The sequence below is a fragment of the Rattus rattus genome, chromosome X, assembly GCF_011064425.1.
Source record: "Rattus rattus isolate New Zealand chromosome X, Rrattus_CSIRO_v1, whole genome shotgun sequence".
In the NCBI taxonomy this organism is placed as follows: domain Eukaryota; kingdom Metazoa; phylum Chordata; class Mammalia; order Rodentia; family Muridae; genus Rattus; species Rattus rattus.
Genome location: NC_046172.1, coordinates 24662287 through 24685322, shown reverse-complemented (window position 1 = coordinate 24685322; position 23036 = coordinate 24662287). Strand labels below are relative to the sequence as shown.

Below are 23036 nucleotides of genomic sequence, written 5' to 3'. Positions count from 1 at the left end.
TAAGAGCTGCTTACTGTGAACTAAACTCCCTGGATTATTTCTCAAATCCTCACAGTGGTTACAATCGTCTCACATATGAGGTATCCAAGGATTGGGAGTTAAAGTCACTGGGAGCAATGGCATGAGGAGAATGTCCCTTTCCCAGCTACCCTGACTTACCTGGAACCTTGCTACCAAAACTGAAATCACAACCAACCCCTGAGCTGCTCTGAGGTCTAAGATAGTGGGATTACGAGCTCTCCCCCAGTGGGCATTCCATCCCCCCTGGGCTTTCCTCCCTCCCCCATGGCACGTCCTTTCTGGAAAGTCGTGAGTGGGGAGATGAGCTTGGATGGCTCTGAGGTTAAGTAGGACATTTGGGTTTTGAAGCAACAAGGAGGAAGCCATGAGCAGGGACACATCTGTTCCACTTTGAGAGACATGGTGGGGACAGGATATTGTTGGAGACGGCTCTTTCTCCACCCACCGAGGAAGGCTTTTACCATCTCCTCCACCTTGGCACCGAGGACACTGAGAGAAGAGGAAGAGGCAGCCAAGCCAGCCCAGCCATTCTAGCAATGACACTGTTAAATGCAATGGAAATTTCCCAAAGGAAAGAGCTGACCTAATTCCCGGGAAAAAAAGAGACTAGATGAGCTTATCTTGAGAAGGAAAAGTCAATACACACAGGGAGATAGAGGTTCAATCAGGGCACAGTGGCGTGTTAGAGACACAGACATCTGATTCAATTTGCTTGTAGTCTTTAATTTCATAAAAGTAATAAATTCCCATATGCTCTCACACGGCTGTAACTGGGATTGCAGGAAAAGCAACACTAAAATACCGAGTCTTAGCGGGTAAGCAACATTCATTTCCAAAGAGGAAAAAAAGTCTTCTCTGAATAGTTCTTGTTTCCCAGTCATCTGTCTGTGTCTGTATCTCTCTCTCTCTCTCTCTCTCTCTCTCTCTCTCTCCCCCCCTCTCTCTCACACACACACACACACACACACACACATATACATATTCCCATACACTCCCCCCCACACACACACACCACACACACACATACACACTTGAGGGCACTGCATTGCATTCATGTTGTGCACAAACATACATGTAGGGAAAACACTAATATACATAAAATAAAAAGAAGAAAATCTGGAGAAGTAAAAAAAGGTTTTAAATACACCTAATACCACCAGTATGAATGACTAATGTGGACATATTTTAATAAGTAACGCACATTTTTGGAAACTTTTTTCTTTCTTTTTTTGTTTGTTTAATTCACTTTATTAATTTTACATATATGGACATTAAATTTATATGCATAAAAATTAATAAATAATATCCATGTTGGTTATGTCACTCTATTCGTTTTGTTAATTACATATATTTTTCTTCCATTTTTATTAAATTGGGTATTTTTTGTTTACATTTCAAATGTTATTCCTTCAAATGCTTCCTGTCCATCAGCCCCCTAACCTCTCCCCCTCCCCTTCTTTATGAATGTGGAACCTTTTTTCTTTTCATTTTGATTTTCTTTTCCTTCCTTCCTTTCTGCCTGCCATTCTTCCTTTCTTCCTTCCTTTCTTTCCTTTTTAACAGGTAGCCCAGGTTGCCCTCTAACTCACTGAAAAGGCACGTGTGACCTTTGAACTCTTGATTCTCTGCGTCATCCACCTCTCAAGTGCTACAATGATAAGCATGCTTCGTTATACCGGACAGCTCTGGGTCTTCTGGTCTGTTCTTAGGAAATACTGTTGTGGCTCATATAGTGACACACTCAGAACAAGAGGGATGTTGGAACTTATGGACCCTTGTCTTCTCTTCTTAAAGGAATTCTAAAGAATCTAGTGAGTTAGTTTAAAAATGATACTTAGGGAGAAAGGTAACTTTTTACTTCTAAATACCAAAGAATATATTTTATGTATGTCTGTGGTGTATGTGGCTGTATGAGTGCATTCACATGTGTGAGTGGGGGCATGTGTGTGGTTTCATGAATATCAGAAAACAATGTTCTGTTCTGTCACTCTCTGCCTTACCACTTGAGACAAGGTCTCACTCTGGCCTAGGAGATAGACTGGGGACTCAGGAAACCCCAATGATCCACCTGTCTTTGCCCCACTACAATTTTGGGGTGCCAGGTTGAGTCCACATAAGTCCTCATGCTCAGGCAGTAAGTGCTCTAACACACCAAGTCATCTACTCAGACTTCAACTTACTGTGTTTACTTGTGAGTGTGTGTGTGTGTGTGTGAGTGTGTGTGTGTGTGTGTGTGTGCGCGCGCATATGTGCCTGTGCCTGTTGACCCAACTTTGATATTTAGAACCCATTTAAAGGTAGAATTGGCTCCACAAAGTTAACACCACGGCAGTGCACACATGTGCTTCTACACATATGGTGGGTCTTCAGGCTTAACAAGCGCCTTCACCTGCTGAGAGCCATCTCACTGCCCCCCAAGGAGTTTTGTTTGTATATCTGTTTTTTTTTTTTTTAGTTCTTATTCATTATTTGTGTGTGGTGGTAGTGTTTTGTGCTTGAGAGTGCCTGTGCAAGAGAGAGAGAAAGAGGGGAGGGAGGGAGGGAGGGGGGGATGGAGGGAGAGGGGAGAGAGGGAGAGAGAGAGAGAGCGTGGGCCTTGGCTCTTGTGTGGAGATCAGAGAAAAGCTTTCAGTGTACTTTTTTTTTTTTTTCCAATCTAGGACCAAATTCAGGCCTTTGGGCTCACACAGTCTTTAACTGCTGTGCCATTTTGCCTGCCTATTAGTAACTGACTGTGCATTTTAACCAGCTGCCTTTTCATTATCTATAAGCTAATTATGATCATGGGATTGAGCCAGCTGCTGCATTAATATATTTCATTCATTATTTAAACTCTTTGTTGTATGTTTGGCTAGGTCGTTGTTTGTTTTTTGTTTTTGCTTTTGTTTATTTTTGAGACAGGGTCTCACTATGTAGCATTGTCTGTCCTGGAAATTCACTAAGTAGCCCAGGCTGGCCTCAAATTCACAGTGAGACCCTCCCAAGTGCATAAAGGTGTGAGTCATCACACCCAAGTAAATGAGTCCTTTTTTTAAAGATAGGGTCTCTCTACCTACCACTCTCTGACATGGAACTCACAGTGTAGACCAGGCTGGCCTTGACCTCACAGAGATCCACCTGCTTGTGCCTTGTGAGTGCTGGGGTTAAAGGCTTGTGCCACCACACCTGGCACATTATTCTCTTAAACAAACTTGGTTCTCAACTTTAATTTTAACATTAATAATTTGTCCTATAGTATTTATAAAAAAAGATTTCTTTGAAATTATGTTCATGTACGTGTTTGAGTGTTGGTATATGAAAGCAGGTACCCAAGGAAAACAAATTATGGCATTAGATCTCCCTTGGAGTGGAGTTACAGGGGCATTTTAAGTATGCAGTTCTGGGTGCTAGAATCAAACTCATCCTCTCTACGTACAACAGTCACTCTTTTTTTTTTTTTTTTGGTTCTTTTTTTCGGAGCTGGGAACCGAACCCAGGGCCTTGCGCTTCCTAGGTAAGCGCTCTACCACTGAGCTAAATCCCAGCCCCTCAACAGTCACTCTTAACTGCTAAGCTACCTCTTCACCTGCCTCGCTGGCAGGAGCTGTGTTCAGCTTATTTTATTTGTACGGTATCATGTTCTAAACCAACACTTAAAATTCTGCCCCCTCCCCTTACAGCATCATTTCGAAAGTGATAAGAAAGGCTCCTAACCATTTCTATGTCCATGCCACTGGACTCTATTCTATCACCTCTTTTCCTTCATATTTTATTATTTATTTAACAGGTTCTCACTATGTACCTCTGGCTGGCCTGGAACTCACTCTGTAGACTGTGAACCTTGAACTCACAGAGATCCACCTGCCTCTGCCTCTTGAGTGCTTGGGTGAACGTGGCATGCCCCCCCGCCATTTTTTTTTTTGTCTTTTTTTTTTTCATTTTTCACTAGCTTGTCCAAGATGACCTTCAACTCATTCTGTAACCCATTCAGTCCTTGAGCTTTCATTCCTCCGGCCAAAGCTTCCCAAGTAGCTGAAATTACAGCCTGGCATCTGCAAGCTCAGCTACTACATTCTGTTTATACTTTTTCATATGTGTATTCATTTCTCTCATTTTTCCACTGAACTTGCCAGAGACTTGCCTATTCATGTAATTTGAGAAAGAACAAGATCATGGGTCTAGTTTCTCCTTCTGTTCGGATTCCTGACTTATTAGCAGTTTATAATTTCTTGAGCCCTTATTTCTATGGCCATTAGATGTTTCTTGTCTTATTTTTCTAATTCTTGACTTTGTTAATGGGTTAACTGTACAGTATAATAATACTATACAAATAAAATAAGCTAAAAACAACTCCTAGAAGCGAGGCAGGTGAAGAGGTAGCCTAGCAGTTAAGAATGCTTTATTTTTAATCTTTTTCAGTTCATAATGATTGCAAAAATCTAAGATTAGCAATATACTTGGAGAATTGTTCTAGCTATATGACCTAAGACAAAATGATTACATTTTTTTTATTTGTTTTTATTTTACCAGATTATTTTATGTGTACGGGTATTGTGCCTGAATGCACATTTGTGTGCCGTGTGTCTGTAGAGGTCAAAAGCAGGTGACAGCTCTCCTAGAACTGGAGCTCTACATAGGTGGGAGACATGGGTCTTCTGGAAGAGAAGCCTATGTTCTTACATGATCAGCAAACTCTGTAGTCCCTACTGATCTTATTTTTATTTTCTAAAACTTTAAAGTTGGGGCTGGAGAGATGGCTTATCAATTAAGACACTGGTTGCAGCTAGTGGCGATGGTGAACACCTTTAATCCCAGCACTGGAAGGCAGAGGCAGGCAGATCTCTACAGCACCCAAGTTCAGTTCCCAGCATCCACCTGGCAGCTCATACCATGTCCTCTCTTTGCCTCCTCAGAGTACATGGTACACTTACATGCAGGTAGGTGGAATATTCATACACCTAAAATAAAAATGAATACCTTTTTAAAAGTTTACAAGTACAGTTTTAACTTTTCTCTCTATCCCAGTAATTATCTAAAAACGAGTTCTCTGCAGAAAAACAAAAACAGCAATGGAAAATAGGCATTTGTAATATAGACTTGTATAGGTCCTTTCACACAAAGAAAGAGACACAAGTACAAGTGTCAGCCAGGAGACTCTGCCAATAATGTGAGTTGACATTTGAAGGTACCACAAGTGACTTGTCCCTAAGACAATACTGAAAACACTCATTGTTAAGTAGATTGATAAAGATCTCAACAAAATACACGTAATGCAGAGTTACATATCAAAGTTCTCGCTCATCAGGGTACCTCCTGCAGTTTTCCAAACTCTGCCCAGATTTAGTGTTCAGTTCAATTGCAAGTATTCTACTTGATACATTTATTTTCTTGAATTGTGCCTAACTGTGCACAAGTGTATTGCCATGGGGTGCATATAGAGGTCAGAGAACAACTTTCGGGAATGGCTGTCTTCTTCTCACTTCCTTGATAATTTAGGTCTGTCTGCCTGTCTGTCTACACTCCACTCCCACCCCGTGTGTGTGTGTGTGTCTGTGTGTGTGTGTGTGTGTGTGTGTGTGTGTGTCTGTCTGTCTGTCTGTCTGTCTGTCTGTCTGTCAATTTTGCGGTACTGGGGATCAAACCCAGGAACTTATACATGCGAGGCAAGTACTCTGCCACGTACATATCTACTTCCCATTTTCTTTTTTAGTTTGAAACAGGTCTCATTACGTTGCCCAGGCTGACTTTGAACTTGCTCTGTCGCCAGGCAGTCCTTTAACTTTGATCTTCCTGCCTCAGCCTCCCACATAGCTAAGATCCCAGGCCTGCACCACGTGATCCAGTTTCATGTACAAATTTTAAGTAGCAAATTTCCAGAGGATTCTTATCTGTTTAACTAGCTTCACAAAGGTACTGCTCATTTTGGTGGTAACTTCTTAGTCACTGTGGTCAGGATGGCAAAGAAAAGAATTTCAACCATGGAATATCACAATTTACTTCCAAATGTTCAGAGTATAGAGCATCAAGAAGATGTTTAGATTATTGTTGCCATAAGCATTCAAAGGGGTAGCCAATATCCTGAGGCAGGAAATAGACATTGATCTCTGCATGTTTTTAATATCCTTGCTGTTTCTGGGCACATAACTATTGATCTCCTGCTCAGACAGAAGTCAGTAAAATATGAGATGACGCAAAATGGAAATGTGTCTCTCGTCCTACTGACTCATGTAGGATGCTATTTTGTTTAGTTGGTTTATCTTTTTGTTTGTTTGTCTTGAGACAGGGTCTCTGTACTGAGCCCTGGGCTATGCAGATCAGACTGGCCTCTGCCTCCTGGATGATGGCCTTAAAGGTGTATCCCACCACACCCAGGGTAAGATGTTTTTAAAGCTCACTAAACTACTAAAAGCACATTTACCAATCAAAAAGCAAGAAGTAGGAAGGACCGATGTCCCTTTTAAATTTGAACCTGTTCTGTTTCATTGTCACAACTGGAATGATTTTATTCTCTTTATACATGGGAAACCAAGATATTTCTGTCCATTCTGCAAAATATTCTATTTTAGCTTAACCATTTTCTCTTTTCTTTTTGAGACAGGGTCTCACTATGTAGCCCTGGCTGGCCTGGAACTTACTATGCAGAGCAGGCAGATCTCTGTGAAAATTCACAGAGATCTGCCTGCTTCTGTTTCTAAAGTACTGGGTATAAAGGTAGGTGTCACATGGCAAGTCGATTGTTTTCAGTCACAGCGATTTTCTCCTCTGTAGGATAGATATTGTCAGTGCATGAAGTCATTTTTGATTATCCCAAATGGGAGAAAAGAAGCAAGCTATTGATAGCAAATGAAGAGGCCACTGATGCTGCTAAGTCTTCTAGAAATTTTAGGAACATCATTTGGGTCACTGCCTAGCAACTTGTTCTTGTCTGTAGTAAAGTTAATAGAAATAGCCCACTCATGAAAAGCAGGAGTTAATAGGGAACCAAATGTGTATGGCAGGGGTAGGTCTGTAAAATTACTCACGTGGGAAATATGGTGTACTAGATGCTGGACAGATGGGGCAGTCGTTAAGAGCCCTTGCTGCTACTGCCGAGGGCCTGGGTTCCGTTTACAGAATCTACATGGACACGTTACCCCACAACTGGAGATAACTACAGTTCCAAAGGACCCAACTCTCTCTTTTTATCTCCTTGGGCACTGCACGAATATGGTTCACAGACAGACATGGAGGCCAAACACACACGTAAAAATAAATAACACTTTTTAAAAAGATTGTAGAACTTCATTTGTGGGGTTTTGTCTTTGAGAATAGTTTTTTTTACACAGTGTATTTTACACATTTTAAATAATTCATTTATTTTTATTTTATGTGCATTGGCATTCTGTCTTCTCGTATTTGTGTGTATGTAGGGGTGTCAGACCCCCTGAAACTGGAGTTACACATAGTTGTGAGCTGCCATGTCATGTGGGTACTGGGATTGAACCTGCGTTGGAAGAACAGCCAGGGCTCTTAGCTGCTGAGCCATCTTTCCAGCCCCGATACAGTATATTTTAATCTCAGTTTCCCCTCTCTTGTCTCCTCCCAGATCCTCTCTACCTTCCCTCCCATCCAAATCTATGCCTTCTTTCTCTCTCTTTAGAAAATAAACAGGCAAACAAAACAAACAAACCAAAATAGAGAAAAGGGGGAAAAAGCACAAAGAAGTGCACACACACACACACACACACACACACACACATCACAAACACACACATACACATATACGCCTAGACAAACCACTATGAGACAAAAAGATCTCCCCAAATATCCATGTTTGTTCTGTTTGGCACGTGTTGCCAAGCCTGGGCCTCCCTTAAGTGTGGTTTGTATATCCAGTGAGACTCCTTTAAAATAAACTATTTTTTCCTTCATGAGTGTTTGTCATTTGGAGATGGCTTCTTAGTTAGGGATAGGAGATATGTCCACTTTCCCCTCTCAGTGCTGGGACCCCATCTGGCTTCAACCTGTGCAGGTCCTGTGCATGCTGCTACCATTCCTGTGAGTTTGTATGTGTGCCAGTTCTGAATTTACTACTAATATAAGTTCATTTGTCTTTTTGTTAACATGGATAATGAGAAAACGTAATTTCCTGGTGATCAGACCATGAGCATACACATGCCAGTGATTCAAAAATCCATGATTATTTACATTAGTGTGTGCACACTGGAGATCTGCTGACTTGAAAGCCCCTTCCTCTCCCCCCTTGTCCTTGACATTTGCACTCAAACCATTTCCACATTCAAATGTTCAGAAGTGTTACAGTGTGCATGTGAGAGAATCTCAATTCTTTGTGCCCTAAAAGCTGAACACACCTAGCTTTCCAGAGCATCTGTACTGAGTCATATCCTCTATTCTTTTTGGAAGGGGTCTCCCAGTTGTTGTTTCTCTACTTGATCATGGTCTCACCTCTGTCTTTGTGTATTTGTTTCCACAAGATTTCCTGAAACAGAGCCCTGAGAGCTTTTATTTGCCTTTAATTGCAGGCACTATTCCAAGTCTGTCTTATTACCATCTCTCTTAAGGAACCATTCCTTTGTTTTGTTTTGTTTTGTTTTGTTCTTCTTACAGATTTGTAAGTGGTTCCTGCAACCCAGTCACTTTTTGTTCTGTCCTTTATCCAGTGTTCTCAAAGCACTTGGTTCACACTTGTACATCCATTTCTTCCCACATTTAGGTTTTGGTTCTACAAAAGTCAGGTTTCTCCTCTATGGCTCAGTTTTGCATGCCATAACCCAAGAGTGAATCAAAGTTGCACATAACTGAACTGACTTCTTTGAGGCAAAAGCTGAAATTCTAATAGCTTGACACCTGGGCGGTGAAGGGCATTCACATGAGTAACATTGTCAGTTCATTCTTTACATCTCTACTCAGAGTAAAACAGTTTCCAGGATCCTTGAGTAACAAGGAACACTATACATTTAAAGTGGTGTCTCTACTCCATCTATTCCAATTTTTTATTTAAAAATTTATACAAATGTTTTCATCATATACTTTCTTCTCTCCCCAAGTCCTTGAAGATTCTCCCCACATCCAATTTCATATTCTCTCTCTCTCTCTCTCTCTCTCTCTCTCTCTCTCTCTCTCTCTCTCTCCTCTCTCCCAAAAAAAAAAAAAGAAAAGAAAGCAACCAGAAAATGAAAATCAAAAACAAATAACCTCAAGCCAAACAAAAACAAAAAGCTTGGAATCCATTTTGTGCTGGCCAATTACTCCTGGGCACCAGACCTGCCTGAAGTATGGCCCTATGCTCATTTTAAGGTGAGGAAGTCAGATACAAGGACATTTAAAAGCTCATCAAATTTTGTAAGTTAATCAATAGCTGTAATCATGATGAACTTTGTCTTATTTTTTCACAGGTTAACATTTTTTGTTAGTCAGAGAAAGTTAATCACTACTGCTAGGGAATAAAAATTAATTCAGAGAAGCCATTAAGTAAATGAAATTCTGCCAACTTTTCTAAGGCAGGATTTTTTGAAAGCAAGGTCTCTCTATGTAGCCTTGGCTATCCTGGAACTTACTATGTAGACTAGGCTGGCCATCCAAGTGCTGGGATTCAAGGTGTGTGCCACCATATCTGGCTTTAAGATAAGATTTTAAAGGTCAATTTATTCAATGAGCTTGTGTCTCACCTTGGGCATGGAGATGTTATAATGAATTCCATCTACTAAAAGCAAGACTTAACTGGCAGTCTATCCTATAGGTGTATCTGTTTCCACTGTTGCTCAGGTGTGGTATGCGAGGATTATAGAGGGACATTATTTTGGATTTACAATCTACATGAAGCCCAAAGAGCCATGTCATAGCAAAATGGAATCATTCCTTTGAAATGCCATTGACTAACCTGGAACTTTAAGGAAGCAGATAGAGCTCAACGGACCAGCTTTTTCTTCTAAAAAGTACTGTAATGGTGCTAGAGGGCCCTGGTACTCAGTTGAAGTGGAAAGTTTAGGCAGTTGCTAAATTTCACTTATTGTCAATGTAGCAACAGTGGATCACTTTATATGATGCTTTCTTCCACTTACTCACAAATCCTCATGAGTTACAGTCTAGAGGTCTCTTGAATAGGTTTGTTTTCCCAGTCAGTTAAGGAGTTAAAAGACAAGGAAAATCTCCAGGGCGACAGGTAGCGCTGGGAGAAATCTCAGACACAGCAGCCAGACGCACACAAAATCAGCAGTAAAGAAAAGACTTTTAGTTGGGGTAAGGAGAAACACACACACACACACACACACACACACACACACACACACACACACACACACACACACACACACAAAGAGCACAGTAAAAAGACCCTCAACAATATAGCCCTCCATAAGAGCTGGGGATTTTAAAGATCTTTTGAGGTGGGTCTTACCCCCAACTTAAGGTTGATCAATTTGAACGAAGTTGGGGAGGTTGAGAGCTCCACAAGTCTGGGGTAAACAGGGTCTGTTTTGGCCTTAAACTTGTTGGACAGAAAGTCGGTTCTTACTAGTAAGAGAAAAAAGCCCAACAGGCTGTATCTTTTTTCCCCAGACAGAGTCTATCTATTTGGCTCTTCTGGGCTCACTTCATAGACCAGGTTGGGCCCGAACTCACAGAGATCTACCTTGGGCCTTTGTTTTAAACTGCCTGCCTTTTGTTTCTAGTCAGAGGATGAGGAAGAAGCTCTTGGAAACCCGCCATCATTATTGTCTAGTCATGGCCCCTCTCCCTACTCATTTGCCTATCAGGGAGTCTGTCTAGCTCCTTCCAGCAAAGAATCCCAAGTTTCCCTCAGGACAAGAGTTAAGAAGTATGCTTTACCAAACCTAAATCTCCATCAGCTTTTAGGAATACTGTCAAACCTTAAAATATTCGTCATTTCCTCTGTTCTGTGGCCTTCTTAAAAACTTAGAACTGCATCTACTTCCCACCTTCAAGTACTGCTGTGAATCTGATGGTTTGCAATTAGATGTCTATTTACTCTCCTCACTGATTTTCCCCTTCAATTCTTTAAAGTATTTCTCTTGTAGAACGTTGTGTACATTTTAATAGGCTGCTTCAAGTCATTTCTGAAAGATGAAGGATAAATAATGTTATCAAACTTAAAGCAGCCATTTTTACAAGGGAAAGCAAAAACAAACAAACAACATGTCTGGCATTTTGAAAAATAAATGAGAGTTCTTAGGGCCAAGGTGAACTTAATAAAAAAAATGTTTTTCTTAAAAAACATATTCTTTAAAACCAGCGGTTGTGGCGTATACCCACGACCCAGCACTTGGAAGGGAGAGGAATAGCTGAGGTTGAAGTCTGGCTACACTGGGAAACCCTGTCTCGAAAGCCAATCAAACACTTGTTCTTTGCTCTGTGCTCCTTCTAGGTCAGGATTGTTACCACACACATACACACACTATCTTTAAGTCACAAGAGGGTGGAAAGTGGGAAGAAACTCATATTTTAAAGTGATCGCAAAATCTTGACTGCTGACACATGGAGCTAATCTTTGTACTACGGAGGTTGTAACACCCCACACATATGAAAAGGGAATATTTTCAGTGAATGTTTGTTGAGAATTTTATTGTGTAAGGTACTGTAATAACTACTATGGAAATGGCCAGCTGGTTTATACTCCCAGCTACTCCTGCTGATTGGCTCAACGGACCAGCACTTCTCAAGCACCCGGTCAACCTATCCAGTCTCTTACCACATCTTTTTATTTATCTTGTCCTAGAAGGAAGGAACTTCAAGATTCTTTCAGGCTTCTTGTACATTCAGAATATACTCATAGATGAATCCATTTTGAATATAGGAACGACGAGTGAATGAATTTTTTTTTTCCTCCCAGCATGCCCATTCAGAGCTTTGTGGACAGGGAGGAACTCCAGTTGGTTAGCATTGTCTCTGTGGGACCGAAATTATAAATGAAGTAAGAAAGAGTAATATCAGAGAATGAGGGACTTCAAGCAGAGATGAAAGTGTGGGGCAAACTGCCCCATAGTATGAGGGAGAACTGGCGTCTACAAAAAGTCATAAGGGGAAATACATCATACTTTACACACTCTACATATCTTTCTAGCATTTAAAGCCTGCAGAGCGAGAGGCTGGAAAAAAAGTTTCAGTTGGTTTCCCAGTTGCGAGGTCACAGTTCCACCACTGAACCTCATCATTGGGCAAGAGTTTTGTTTCTTCTCGGTTTCTGCTCATAAATTACCATTATACTTTGGTTTGACGGAAACACGAAAAAAAGTATTATTACTTGGTTTTTTTTAGTGGAGCATCTAGGATTTGGACTGTTTTCAAGAGGAACTTTTGGGTGTCCCTTTATAAGAGAGGTACTCGATCTGGCGAGAGAAGACGGCCAATGTGGAGCCCACAGTAGGTGATTTGGGAACTTATGAGGTCCCTTAGACATAAAACAGGAAAACGTGCATGTAGGGGAAAGGGGGTCTCTTTGAGAGATCTGCCCAGAGGTTGCTCTCAAGCCAAGCTCGGATAAGCCAGTAGGAGAGTCTAACGCAGGAGGGGACGTGACATGAAGTGATCTAGCCAGGCTTGGGCACCATGGGAACGGTCCAACCCGTAAGAAGAAGAAGCAGGTGGTACAGTCCAGAGGAAAAGGCGTGGCCTAGGCGCCGGATGGAGTCAGGCTGGTGACAAGGCCTTATGCTCAATAGTGATAGCACGCCGCTGTCTGAGGGCAAAGGCCTGGGCAAGTTAGCTCCGGCTCTTATCAGGATCCTGCCAGTGGTTTACTTATAGAGCTATGGTAGAAAGCCGGAGCCGGAGCGAGCCGGAGCAAACCGGAACCGGAGCTGCCGCTAGCCGGGCAAGCGCCTCCAGGGCGGGACTTCCGGTTTATGGACCAAAAAGCGGGCGGGTCAGAGGTCAAGATCTCGCGTAGCGGCGTGACGTAGGGGGGCGTAACCAAGATACCTTCGCGCCGGAAACAGCGTGTCAGGAGCCAGCCCACCGGGATCGAGCGCGGAAATTGAAATCGGTAAATATAGGCGACTCTATGTAGTTTTAGCAACATGGTAGCATGGCCTGTCTGAGAGGACAAGGACTACCCCTTGGCCTTTACACACACTATCTTGCGATACCTTGGTCCGGGGAGACCCATAAGATGTAGGTCCAATAAGCGGAGGTCCAACCCAAACTTCCCCATGGAACCGGTGGGGTGTCAAACAGCTGGTACCCAGTGCGTTCTCGTTTATAAAGGGGCACTAAATGACCTCTGAGGATTTGATCCATTTAGGAGATGAGGAGACTGCATTTCTAGAAACCGAGGCTGAAGAAGCTGGAACTCATCCGGATCTGCGTTATTGCTATAGAGAAATGGATAACGCCATCGGTAGCACAGTTGTGTCTGAACACAAGTCTGACCCTTCCCAACTTCTCGATTTCTTAATATCTTTTTTCTTTTGTGCCCTACTCCAGATTGAGAGAAGAGGAAGTTCCAAGATAGTGAATGGCTGGGATCCGGTGAATACTTGGATGTGTACACCTTAGTTTGGATAAACTCTTCTAAAAACCCCTGTTGCCTTTTCTTCTGCTTTCTGTACTGTAAGTCTACTGATCTCCCCTTTGCTATTCAAAAGTTTTGTTGGTATGCGTAAAACAATCAGTGGGATTACATGTATGCCTGAAGAACTGTAAGTGTGTCTAGTAAAAAGCTTTTCTTTTTGAAAGTTTTAGCATGCTAAAACTACGCAGAAACTGGTAAAGAATTGCAACCAATTTCAACTATCTCAGAGTCTAGAACTGCCTTTTTTGATAAGGCCAGTCCCTACACTGCTTTTTATTTCTGTAGATTTCAACCTGCCCAGAGGTTAAATTTTAAAATTTGCAAGCAGTTCAGGGTTAATTCTAGCTGGCCAGTGTAAGTGGGTGCATTGCTGTGAACATAGAAAATCTGGTGAATTAGTAGATGGTTTTTCTCACATCCCTCCCCATTCCTTTTCTGTAAGTTATATCTGTTGAGGTCTGTCCTCGTAACATAGCTGTAGCCATTTTGTTCCATGCCTGCCAGCTATTTCATATTGTTGCTGTAATATGGCTACTAGTCATTGATGAAGAAAAATAACTTGGCTCATAGCAGGATCATGCTGACCACATATCTTGTTGTGTTCTGAGGTTATGAAGTTTGTTAATCTTAAGAAATTCTACAACTATAAGCTTCACCAGTAGGAACCATCAAATTAAGGCTCAATATGAACAGTTGTGTCTAAAATGGCTTGAGTCAGGGCCAACCACCAGGCCCACTTCCAGAACCTGCATATGAGCTCATTGTGGCTTTTAGTAGTTTTAGCCTTTATAAGCTGGCCCTGAGAAATGTTTGGGGTTGTAGCTCCTAAAGTCTGAGCTGTGTCCCTGACTGATCAGTCCTAGGGTGTGTTCAATAAACCATCCACGTCTGACTGAAATCGGCACTCATGTGATTTGTGGGGCGCCTCCTGAATCCCAACAATGTTCAGGTCCTGATAATGCCAAGCAGAAGGGAGTAATTATAATAGGAGATAATAATTTTATCTTTAATTATGGGTATGTGTGTAGGCTTCTGCATGAGTCCACTGAGGTGAGAAGAGGCTACTAGGTCACCTGGAGCTGGAGTTATGAGCCACGTGTCACGGTACTGAGGCCTGAACTCACTCGGGTCCTCTGGAAGAGCTTTTGACCATGGAGCCACATCAACCCTAGGAGGTAATTATTCGACATTGTGTGCATCTTCCTGAGCACTGTAACTATTACGGGACATTTCTGACTTCCCAAAATGATCACATTCAAAAAGTTCTCAAGACATGTCCAAATCTCCCCTGAGAAGGAGAGCAAAATGATGCTGTTAGAAAACCACGGAGATAAAAGGGTACACACTCAGACTTGTGTATATGTGAATCTTGATGAGTTTAATGAAATGGCTAATATCTTTTAAATGATTGATACATGTCCACTATTAACAAGGAATTAGTGTTTTCGAACATTGCTTTGCTCTAAGAGTCCAGGTTTCTCAACTTCTTTGCAGTTTATTAATTAATGTAGGAAAAGGAATTCGTTACTAATGCTAGTTTAGTTACACCTGATGGCTTGAAAAGTAGATCATGAACATACTGCCACTGTCAGTTTGTTTTCTCCAACATTGATTGTGGCTTCACTGACAGAAATTAGCACTGACCAAAATCAATTTCTGGCTGCTGGTTATGCCTCCACCCTACCTAGCCTGGTTTATTCAGAACACTGGCACTTCATATGCTTAGACATAAAATTGGAAAGGTCATGTTTATCTAGTTACTAATGGTTATGTGAGTGAGACTTTTCTTTCTGTGGTTTATTATTATTATTTGTTTTTATGTAGGGAAGTTAAAAACTGAGGGCCTGAAATCGGAATGTTCCTATTAGAATTGTTTGATGGTTTAGTCCTAACCAAGAAAACAAAAATAGTAGCCCACAGATGTAGAATTTTATTTGATTAACTTTCCACATTGTAAGTCATGTTCATATTGCTAAGATGCTTTGAAAAAAAATTAATGTACAATAGGCCTTGATTGGACTTTCAGGATGCTACACTGTCTCAACCTATTTTTCTTCCTCCATCTTTATTAAATTGGGTATGTCTTATTTACATCTCAATTGTTATTCCCTTTCCTGGCCTCCAGGCCAACATCCCCCTAACCCCTCCCCCTCCCATTCTATATGGGTGTTCCCCTCCCCATCCTCCCCCCATTACCGCCCTCCCCCCAACAATCCCGTTCACTGGGGGTTCAGTCTTGGCAGGACCAAGGGCTTCACCTTCCACCGGTGCTCTTACTAGGTTATTCATTGCTACGTATGAGGTTGGAGCCCAGGGTCAGTCCATGTATAGTCTTTGGGTAGTGGCTTAGTCCTTGGAAGCTCTGGTTGATTGGCATTTCAACCTATTTTTACCCAGGAAATATTATGGTCTTTGCTGTACCACTGAGCATATGTCCTCTTGTGATAATGCACCCTTCCCCTGCTTAGTTAAAAAGACAGTACTGATTGTTTCTGCCAACTTCACTGGCAGGGGAAGACCTGCTGTATGTACACTCAGGACCTAGAATGACCGAGAACGTGGAATCTTAAAGAAAGGTAAAGTGCAAAACTCTTTGCTAGTTCCCACAGTAAGAGGATTGCTAACATATCTTTAACATTCTTCTTCTGATGTTTCAGTCTGATTTGTCAGAAGCAGCATTACTGAGAGGTAGTAGCTCATTCAGACACCAGCATTTCAGGGCATCCCTGAGTACCGAACTTGTATTTTTGCTTGCTGAAGTCATCTATGATTGTGAACTAAGACTGATGCCTGCTGTCTTATAAGATAAGAGACTGAAACTGGTGACTATTATGACTTGTAATTTAACAGCTCGCATATGTTAGTCAATAATGAAATTCCCAGTCACTAGAAAAGAAATGAGGTGGAAGGTCCTAAACTTAGTGAGAGAAATTTTCCTTTGCTATTAATGAGATGTGACAAATATGAGCTAGAGTGGGATAGTACAAATGTAATGTTACTCCAGTGATTGGTAATGCTCATGGTCTCTGTACCTTTAGAAAGAAGTCACTTCACACCTGGGATACTAGGGAGGCCAAGGCAGGAGTTCCAAGACATTCTGGGCTTTGTAGCTGTACAACAGTATCTTACACAAAACCAAACAGACTTGAGTGTAGTATGAGTCTCTAAAATATAGTAGTGTGAGTCTCTAAAATATAGCCACAAGTCACTTGTTATTTACAAGTAAATTTTAATTTCATTAAACTTTTATAATTGTGCCTATTCCTTGCTATATTTATACCATACATTTCCATCTTCAGAGAAAATTTTATCAGACGATACTGCTCGGTGTTATGACTGCATTACTAAGTTCTCCCAGTTTTCCAATTTTGAAGGCCATCGGACTTGGAGAGCAGTAGTACTAGCAGGCTTGTTTTATGAAGTCTTCAGGAAGATTTCTAGTGGAGGATGGAATGCCCATTCATCAGCCTTCCAATAACCTTGAGAAACAGTGGCTGGATTAAGAATTTCTTGAGTTTAAAGTTATCTGCGGCTCCCTGGAACTAACAGGAAGCCCTGGAGCTAGGCACAGGGAATGCAGGCTTTATTTTCTGAGGTAGCAATGCCATGTGATTCCACTGGTTGGTCAGTTCAGCTTCTGGGTTTCCCCCATAAGCCTGATAGTCCAGCAAAGCCATTTGTGCTTCTGTGACTGTCGGTAAAGCCTTAATGAGAGCCTGTGTACTCCATCATAAGACCAAAGCCTACTAAGAAGGTCTTTGGTTCCATGGGAAAAGCACAGCCCTCATGAAAAAGACAGGATAGAGAGGCAGTGTGGCAGGTGGGAGTAAACCACAATGGTCATTCTCATTTTCCTAAGAGGTTAGAAAAGAGGAAAGGAAAATCATTCTGGTAATTTGTTGTTTGATTTTTTTTTTTTGAGCCAGGGTCTTACTGTATAACTCATGCTAGCTTAGAACTCATACAGATTTGCTTGCCACTGCCTTCTGAATGATGGGTTAAAGACGTGCACCACGATGCCTGGTAATAAATTTTATGTAAGCCTGTGTAGTCAGGATGTTGAACTCTTTAAGAATTATTTCTAAGTGAATTTTAGAAGCAAGTCTTCATAGCTGGTGGGTGTGTTCCATTTCTAGCACCTCGTGCTTTGGACTGACCAAGGAAGGCAGCAGGAAGAAAGCCGGCCTTGAGAAGGAAGGACAGATGGGGTGAGATAAGGTGGACTTTAATACAACAGTCTGTAGCATGAGCACACTGGGTATTTCAGGAATCTGCTGAGAGTCAGGACACAGATATAGAGGGGTGAGAATGGAACTTTCATAGGATGTTTGGGATCTAGAGGCCTGAGCTGGTTGGCTGTCGTGGGCAAGGGGAGGAAGTGATGAACCTGAAAGGTCCTTAAGGAAGAAGTAATGTAGTAGTCGTCATGGTAATGGGAAATAAAGAACAATCAAATGACTGTAGTAATGCTCTTACTTGGTCAGTCTACAAGTTGGGGTGTTTGTTTTTCAGAGTAGAAAAAGGACATGACTAACAGATCTATCATGGCGCTGCACCTTTGCTCACTCCATGACTGACAAAAATCACGCTCTCCTTTTCTTTTCCCACCTATGTGAAAAAGTCCTTGGTTAGACCGAAGGGAAATGAACAAATTCCAGGAGATTGTTCCAGACTGCTTTTTGTTTAAGAGAAGAAAGGAGGAGACGAGAGTTTTTTTTCTTTTTAGAAAAACAAGCTATTGGCAAAAAGCTAGTGAAGAACCAGCCTGCCTCCATCTTAAATAAAGGCCATCTTATAGTAAAGACAACTAGGCTCACTCCTGTTTATGATTAAGCCCCTGTGTCTGAAGGATTGGGCTATGCCCACCTGTACCCTTAACTACAAAAGGTTCTGTACTGCCTGTTCCAGGAATGGCCATCATGTCTGTGTTTCCTAAAGTCGGTGATAACCATCTTGCAGCCTTACCTTTGTTTCAGAGGGTTATATGAGCATCTCTGACTACCTTGTTATGGCTACCTGTTGTTATGACTACCTTGTTCTGCCCTCCTCCGACCATGTCTTTGTGTCAGGAGGGCTTAACTTGTTATCCTTACATTCTGCACCTATTTTGCCTGCCAAATCTGCCATTTGGAAATCTCCTATCCCTGAGCTATAAATAAAAGTGTTGTGTTCCTCACATACAATGCTGACCTCTGGAACCCTGCCTTAGGGAGAGGCAGCCCATGTACGTGAATAAAAGAGCTGGCTTTAGGTAATTTGGACATGATTTGGGTCTATGGTCTCTCTCCTCCCATCTTTGGGACTGACACTGGATCCACCAGGAAGTTGGTAAGGAAGTCTTGCTGTCAGTGTCTTAAGCTAGTAAAAGGGCAGGTGAGTATGGGGAAAGAAAGTACAAATGAAACTGCACTTGGAAGCCAGAAGAGGCCAGTTGAAAGGGTAGGCCCAGGTCTCTGCAGCCAATGAGTGTGAGTGAGAGAGTAGACAGTTTCCCTTCCCCCTACCACCTTTCTGTTGTTTTTTTTTTTTTCTCAAGATGGTTTCTCTGTGTAGCCGTGGCTGTCCTGGAACTTGCTCTGTATACTGGGCTGGCCTTGAATTCAGAAATCCATCTTCCTCTGCCTCCCAGTATCCCACTGCCCAACTCAGCTTCCGTTTCCTGAAATGGTAAACGATTATGGCTGACTTATGAGTATCATCACAGGGAGTTCTTGACTAGTCCCCTTCTTTCCCAGTTTTAACAGAGACCTTATTCATTAGCTTTGAAGAAGATGAATTCGGTGGCTATCACTTAGTATGCCAGAGGGGAAGATATAGTCTCTGTGACAGATGTTCAGGTGGCTGTAGTGGCACTAGAGAGACAGCCTGGGATACAGAGAGAGACCCTGTGTCAAAGGATCAGAGCCATTTAAGGAATTTCTAGAAAGATGTCCATTCTGATCAGGCTATACTATTAAAATAGTATGTCATTTAAAATTTGTATTCTAGTTGGTTTCTAAAGGACATAGGCTTCAGGTATCTCCAGAGATAAAAAGACAACTGTATTATACAGGGAGTAATAAAAAGCATCCTGTTTTCAGAAGCTTCTTACAGAGCCTTCCTGTGCCCACTTTGCCAAGTTCTAACTCGAAAAAGTAAAGTTTTCCTTTCTTTCTCTTTTTTGGATGCTGACCAGAAGCCTGGGCATGCTTTCTCCCGTACTCTTTCTGTAAGGTTGCTTTCCTCATTTCCTGTGACAGGCCTCTGCTATTCAGTAGCCCTGCCGTTGTCGGATGTTCCCATCTATAGTCATATAATACAACTTTCTAAACTTAAAAAAAGACCTAAGTTTTCATAGAACAGGAGTTCTCAACTGTGGCACTCAAGATTTTGGGCTGAAAAATTAGGGGAGTACACTTATATTCTAGGGCAGTGCTTTTCAACCTGTGGGTGATGGGTGACCCCTTTGCAGGTTACAATCCTTTTATGGGGGTAGCATATCAAATATTTACATTATGACTCATAACAGTAGCAAAATCATTACAGTTATGAAGTAGCAGCAAGATGATTTTATGCTTTGGGCTCACCACCGCATGAGGAACTCAGGAGCTTTTTATTATTCCCCTGTATTAAAAGGTTTGCAGCTTTAGGAAGGCTAAGAACTAGGGGTATTGAGAACATCTCTGTCATTTGTCCGCTAGATGGCACTGCTGCACCTTGTGATAGTATGACCATCCTGAGGGGACAGAATCACTGGTCTAGACAGACTCTAGACAGTTCCCTGTCATTGTTGCTGTGACACTTGTGCCCACCCCCACCCCCAATACACACATACCTGGAAAGAAGAATGAATATATATTTTTGAATTTCTACTTTTAGCAATCGAAGGAAAGGAGCTGTCTTTTCTGTGAAGGTGAGTGAGAATATGCAGATTTCTGTTTGTGTGGAACTAGGAGCCTTCCCAGGCACTTAGGTCCATAAGTTCTTTGTCTTAGTTTACCTGAATTTCAGATGAAACCAGGAAACAGAAATTGACAAAGGGAAACGATTTATTTGTAGATTGGGCGAATATTGAGTAGTTGGCTTATTAATTTTAAGTGTGTTTACAAACTAGAAGACAGAAATTTGTGGAGGTGGTAATTTTATTCAACTCTGAGCTTGGAGAACTGAGTTCTAGGCCACAGGCCTCATAGGAAAGCACTCCCCATTTTCCCAGGGAGCCTCAGATCTTGGGTTTTTCTAGGGCAGTGGGTAGAAAACTTCTGCTCTTACAGTCCTTTGTTCTCCCATAGAGAGATTTATTCTAACTCTTCTGCAGTTTTGGAGCCCTGGGGACATCCTGAAGTCCTATTAACATACTAATAAGGGAAGGAAAGAAGTTTGAGCCCAAGTGTGAAGGATTAGTCTGCCAGTGAATATGGTGATAATCAAGTCTTACCGGCTTTGTTTATTTTGCATATTAATGCATACTTTGTAGTCTGTTCTGTTACATACTCATTTAATTTCTTTCCTACCCGGACAAGGCCATCTTAACAATTTATAGGATGGCAGGAGACCCGCTAGAACATGGGCGGATTTAGCTTTGAGGTGCGTTGTCTAGTCCATCACTGGGTGGAAGGGAGCCGAACTCCAGGTCGCTTCTGTTCTCTCTTAATGGAGATAGGTTTTTCTTTAAGTCTGGGCTGAGGAAAATGGAGTTGTAATGATACCATCCTCCAGTTTTAAAAAGGAAAACAACCACCTTTTATTTTTTTAAGTGAGTGTGGGGGTGGAGGGGCACGGTACAATTCCCACTCATAGTCCTTGCCAAGTTCTTTGTGCCTATGTATGGAAGTGGAAGCCTTTTGTATTTTGTCTTGTGTGTGAGCTTCCTTGTGAATTCCTTTCCTGTAAGGATTCAAATTCTCTGAGTGAAAAAAGATGAGTGTGATCTCTGCAGGGACCTGCTGTCTCTCATTAGCAGTAGTTCTCACCCTTCCTAAGTGCTATGACCCTTTAATACAGTTCCTCATGTTGTGGTGATACCCAAACAAAATTATTTTGTCCCTACTTCAAAACTGTAATTTTGCTTCTGTTACTGAAAGACGCCTCCCTCTCGAAAGAAAATTACATGAGTTTAAGGTCCACAAATATAAAGTAAAAGTTTTAAGATTCACAGACTCAGAGCTGAAGCAGGCCTGGGCGAGCCCAGACACGCCCAGGCGCATAGGGCCTGGGTCGCCGTTAGAACTAACAGACCATAAAAGGAAAAAGAATGCAGAACAAGCCCGGGGTATCGGATCTGACTCAGGGGCCATCTGGCAGGAAGAGATAAGCCCCTAGCCCCTGACATTCCAGACGCCCCAGCCTGCACGTACTCTTTTACCATGTTGTAACCTCATTTGAATGTGTTTAAAACAGCCAATTGTGTGTAGCTATACATTTGTACTTCATTTGAATATCGTATGGAATAGCCAATTATGTGTGACCATGCTTCTGCGCCTCATTTGAATCCACCAATCCCTGTAACCATGCATCTGCTTCTGTATGCCCGCTTCTGCTCCCCAGAACCCTATAAAAGCCCCCTGCTGGATCTGCGCGGCGCGCAAGTCTTCTGAAGAGACTGTGTGCCCGCAGGTACCTGTGTTAATAAACCCTCGTGCTGATTGCATCAGTGGTCTCAGCTCGGTCTTTGGGTGCGTGGGTCTCCTCCTGAGGGAAGGTCCTCTCACGAGGTCTTTCATTACAAATCATAATGTAAATATCTGATATACAGGAAATCTGTGATAGGTTATTTCTCTGCCTCCGGTGAAATAAGCCAATTCAAGCCAGATTAGATTATATTAAAGGCAGGTTTATTAGAAAGTTGCTCTTGAGTGAGTTTACTGGTCCCAAGGATTGAGGCCGGGGGAGTCACCATGGGGAAGCAGGGAGGGGGAAGAGAAAGAAAAAGTGTGCACAGAGAGAACCTTGGAGAAGGAGAGATGGGGAGAGAGACTAAAATGTCTAGATTATATAGGAAGGGCTTCTGGAGGAAGGGTGGCCCAGTCCCTGGGCTGGAAAGTTCAAGGTTAGTGGCAGGGTATGCCAGGTAGGAACTGGGAGATGTTGGGAGAACCTGGAAGTCGGCTCTGGTATGTAAAATATGTGCCTCAGTCCCTTGTCCAAGGTCCAAAACCAAACATCCCGGCCTTTTGTTGATCATAAATGAATAAGGGATGTCATAATTGTCCATGACTACTTCCTGCTGACATTGCAGTACATTTTGGGGTGGGGGCCAAAAGCTGGACTGTCAGCCAAGTCCAGGAAGAGCTGGTCAATTCACTGCTATCCAGGTTGTGGGAGCATTTTGGGGAAGGAATGTATAGGCCCAGTTGAAGCAGTCTGTGAGGCTGGGCCAGAACTCTTGTAGGTTAGATAATCTATGTCTGTTTCTAGTTATCTCTTCTAAATTGTACCTCTAGTAAACAAAGCAGGAAGCTAGGTAGAACTTAATAATTAACTGGATCAGTTTGTAACATGACTTTAAATATAATTCTGAACACACTAA

General features: G+C 42.1%; 1 long non-coding RNA gene across 2 annotated transcripts; it reads left to right on the top strand.

Moving 5' to 3' along the window:
• Positions 1 to 12648: 12648 nt before the first annotated feature.
• Positions 12649 to 22112, top strand: LOC116889104. 2 transcript variants are annotated; one of them, XR_004386365.1, is made up of 5 exons: positions 12649 to 13000; positions 13441 to 13566; positions 14557 to 14703; positions 20387 to 20420; positions 20800 to 22112. It is a non-coding gene; the product is annotated as an uncharacterized LOC116889104 (long non-coding RNA). The 2 variants fall into 2 exon arrangements; XR_004386364.1 differs by having other exon boundaries at positions 20387 to 22112.
• The last annotated feature ends 924 nt before the right edge of the window (positions 22113 to 23036 follow it).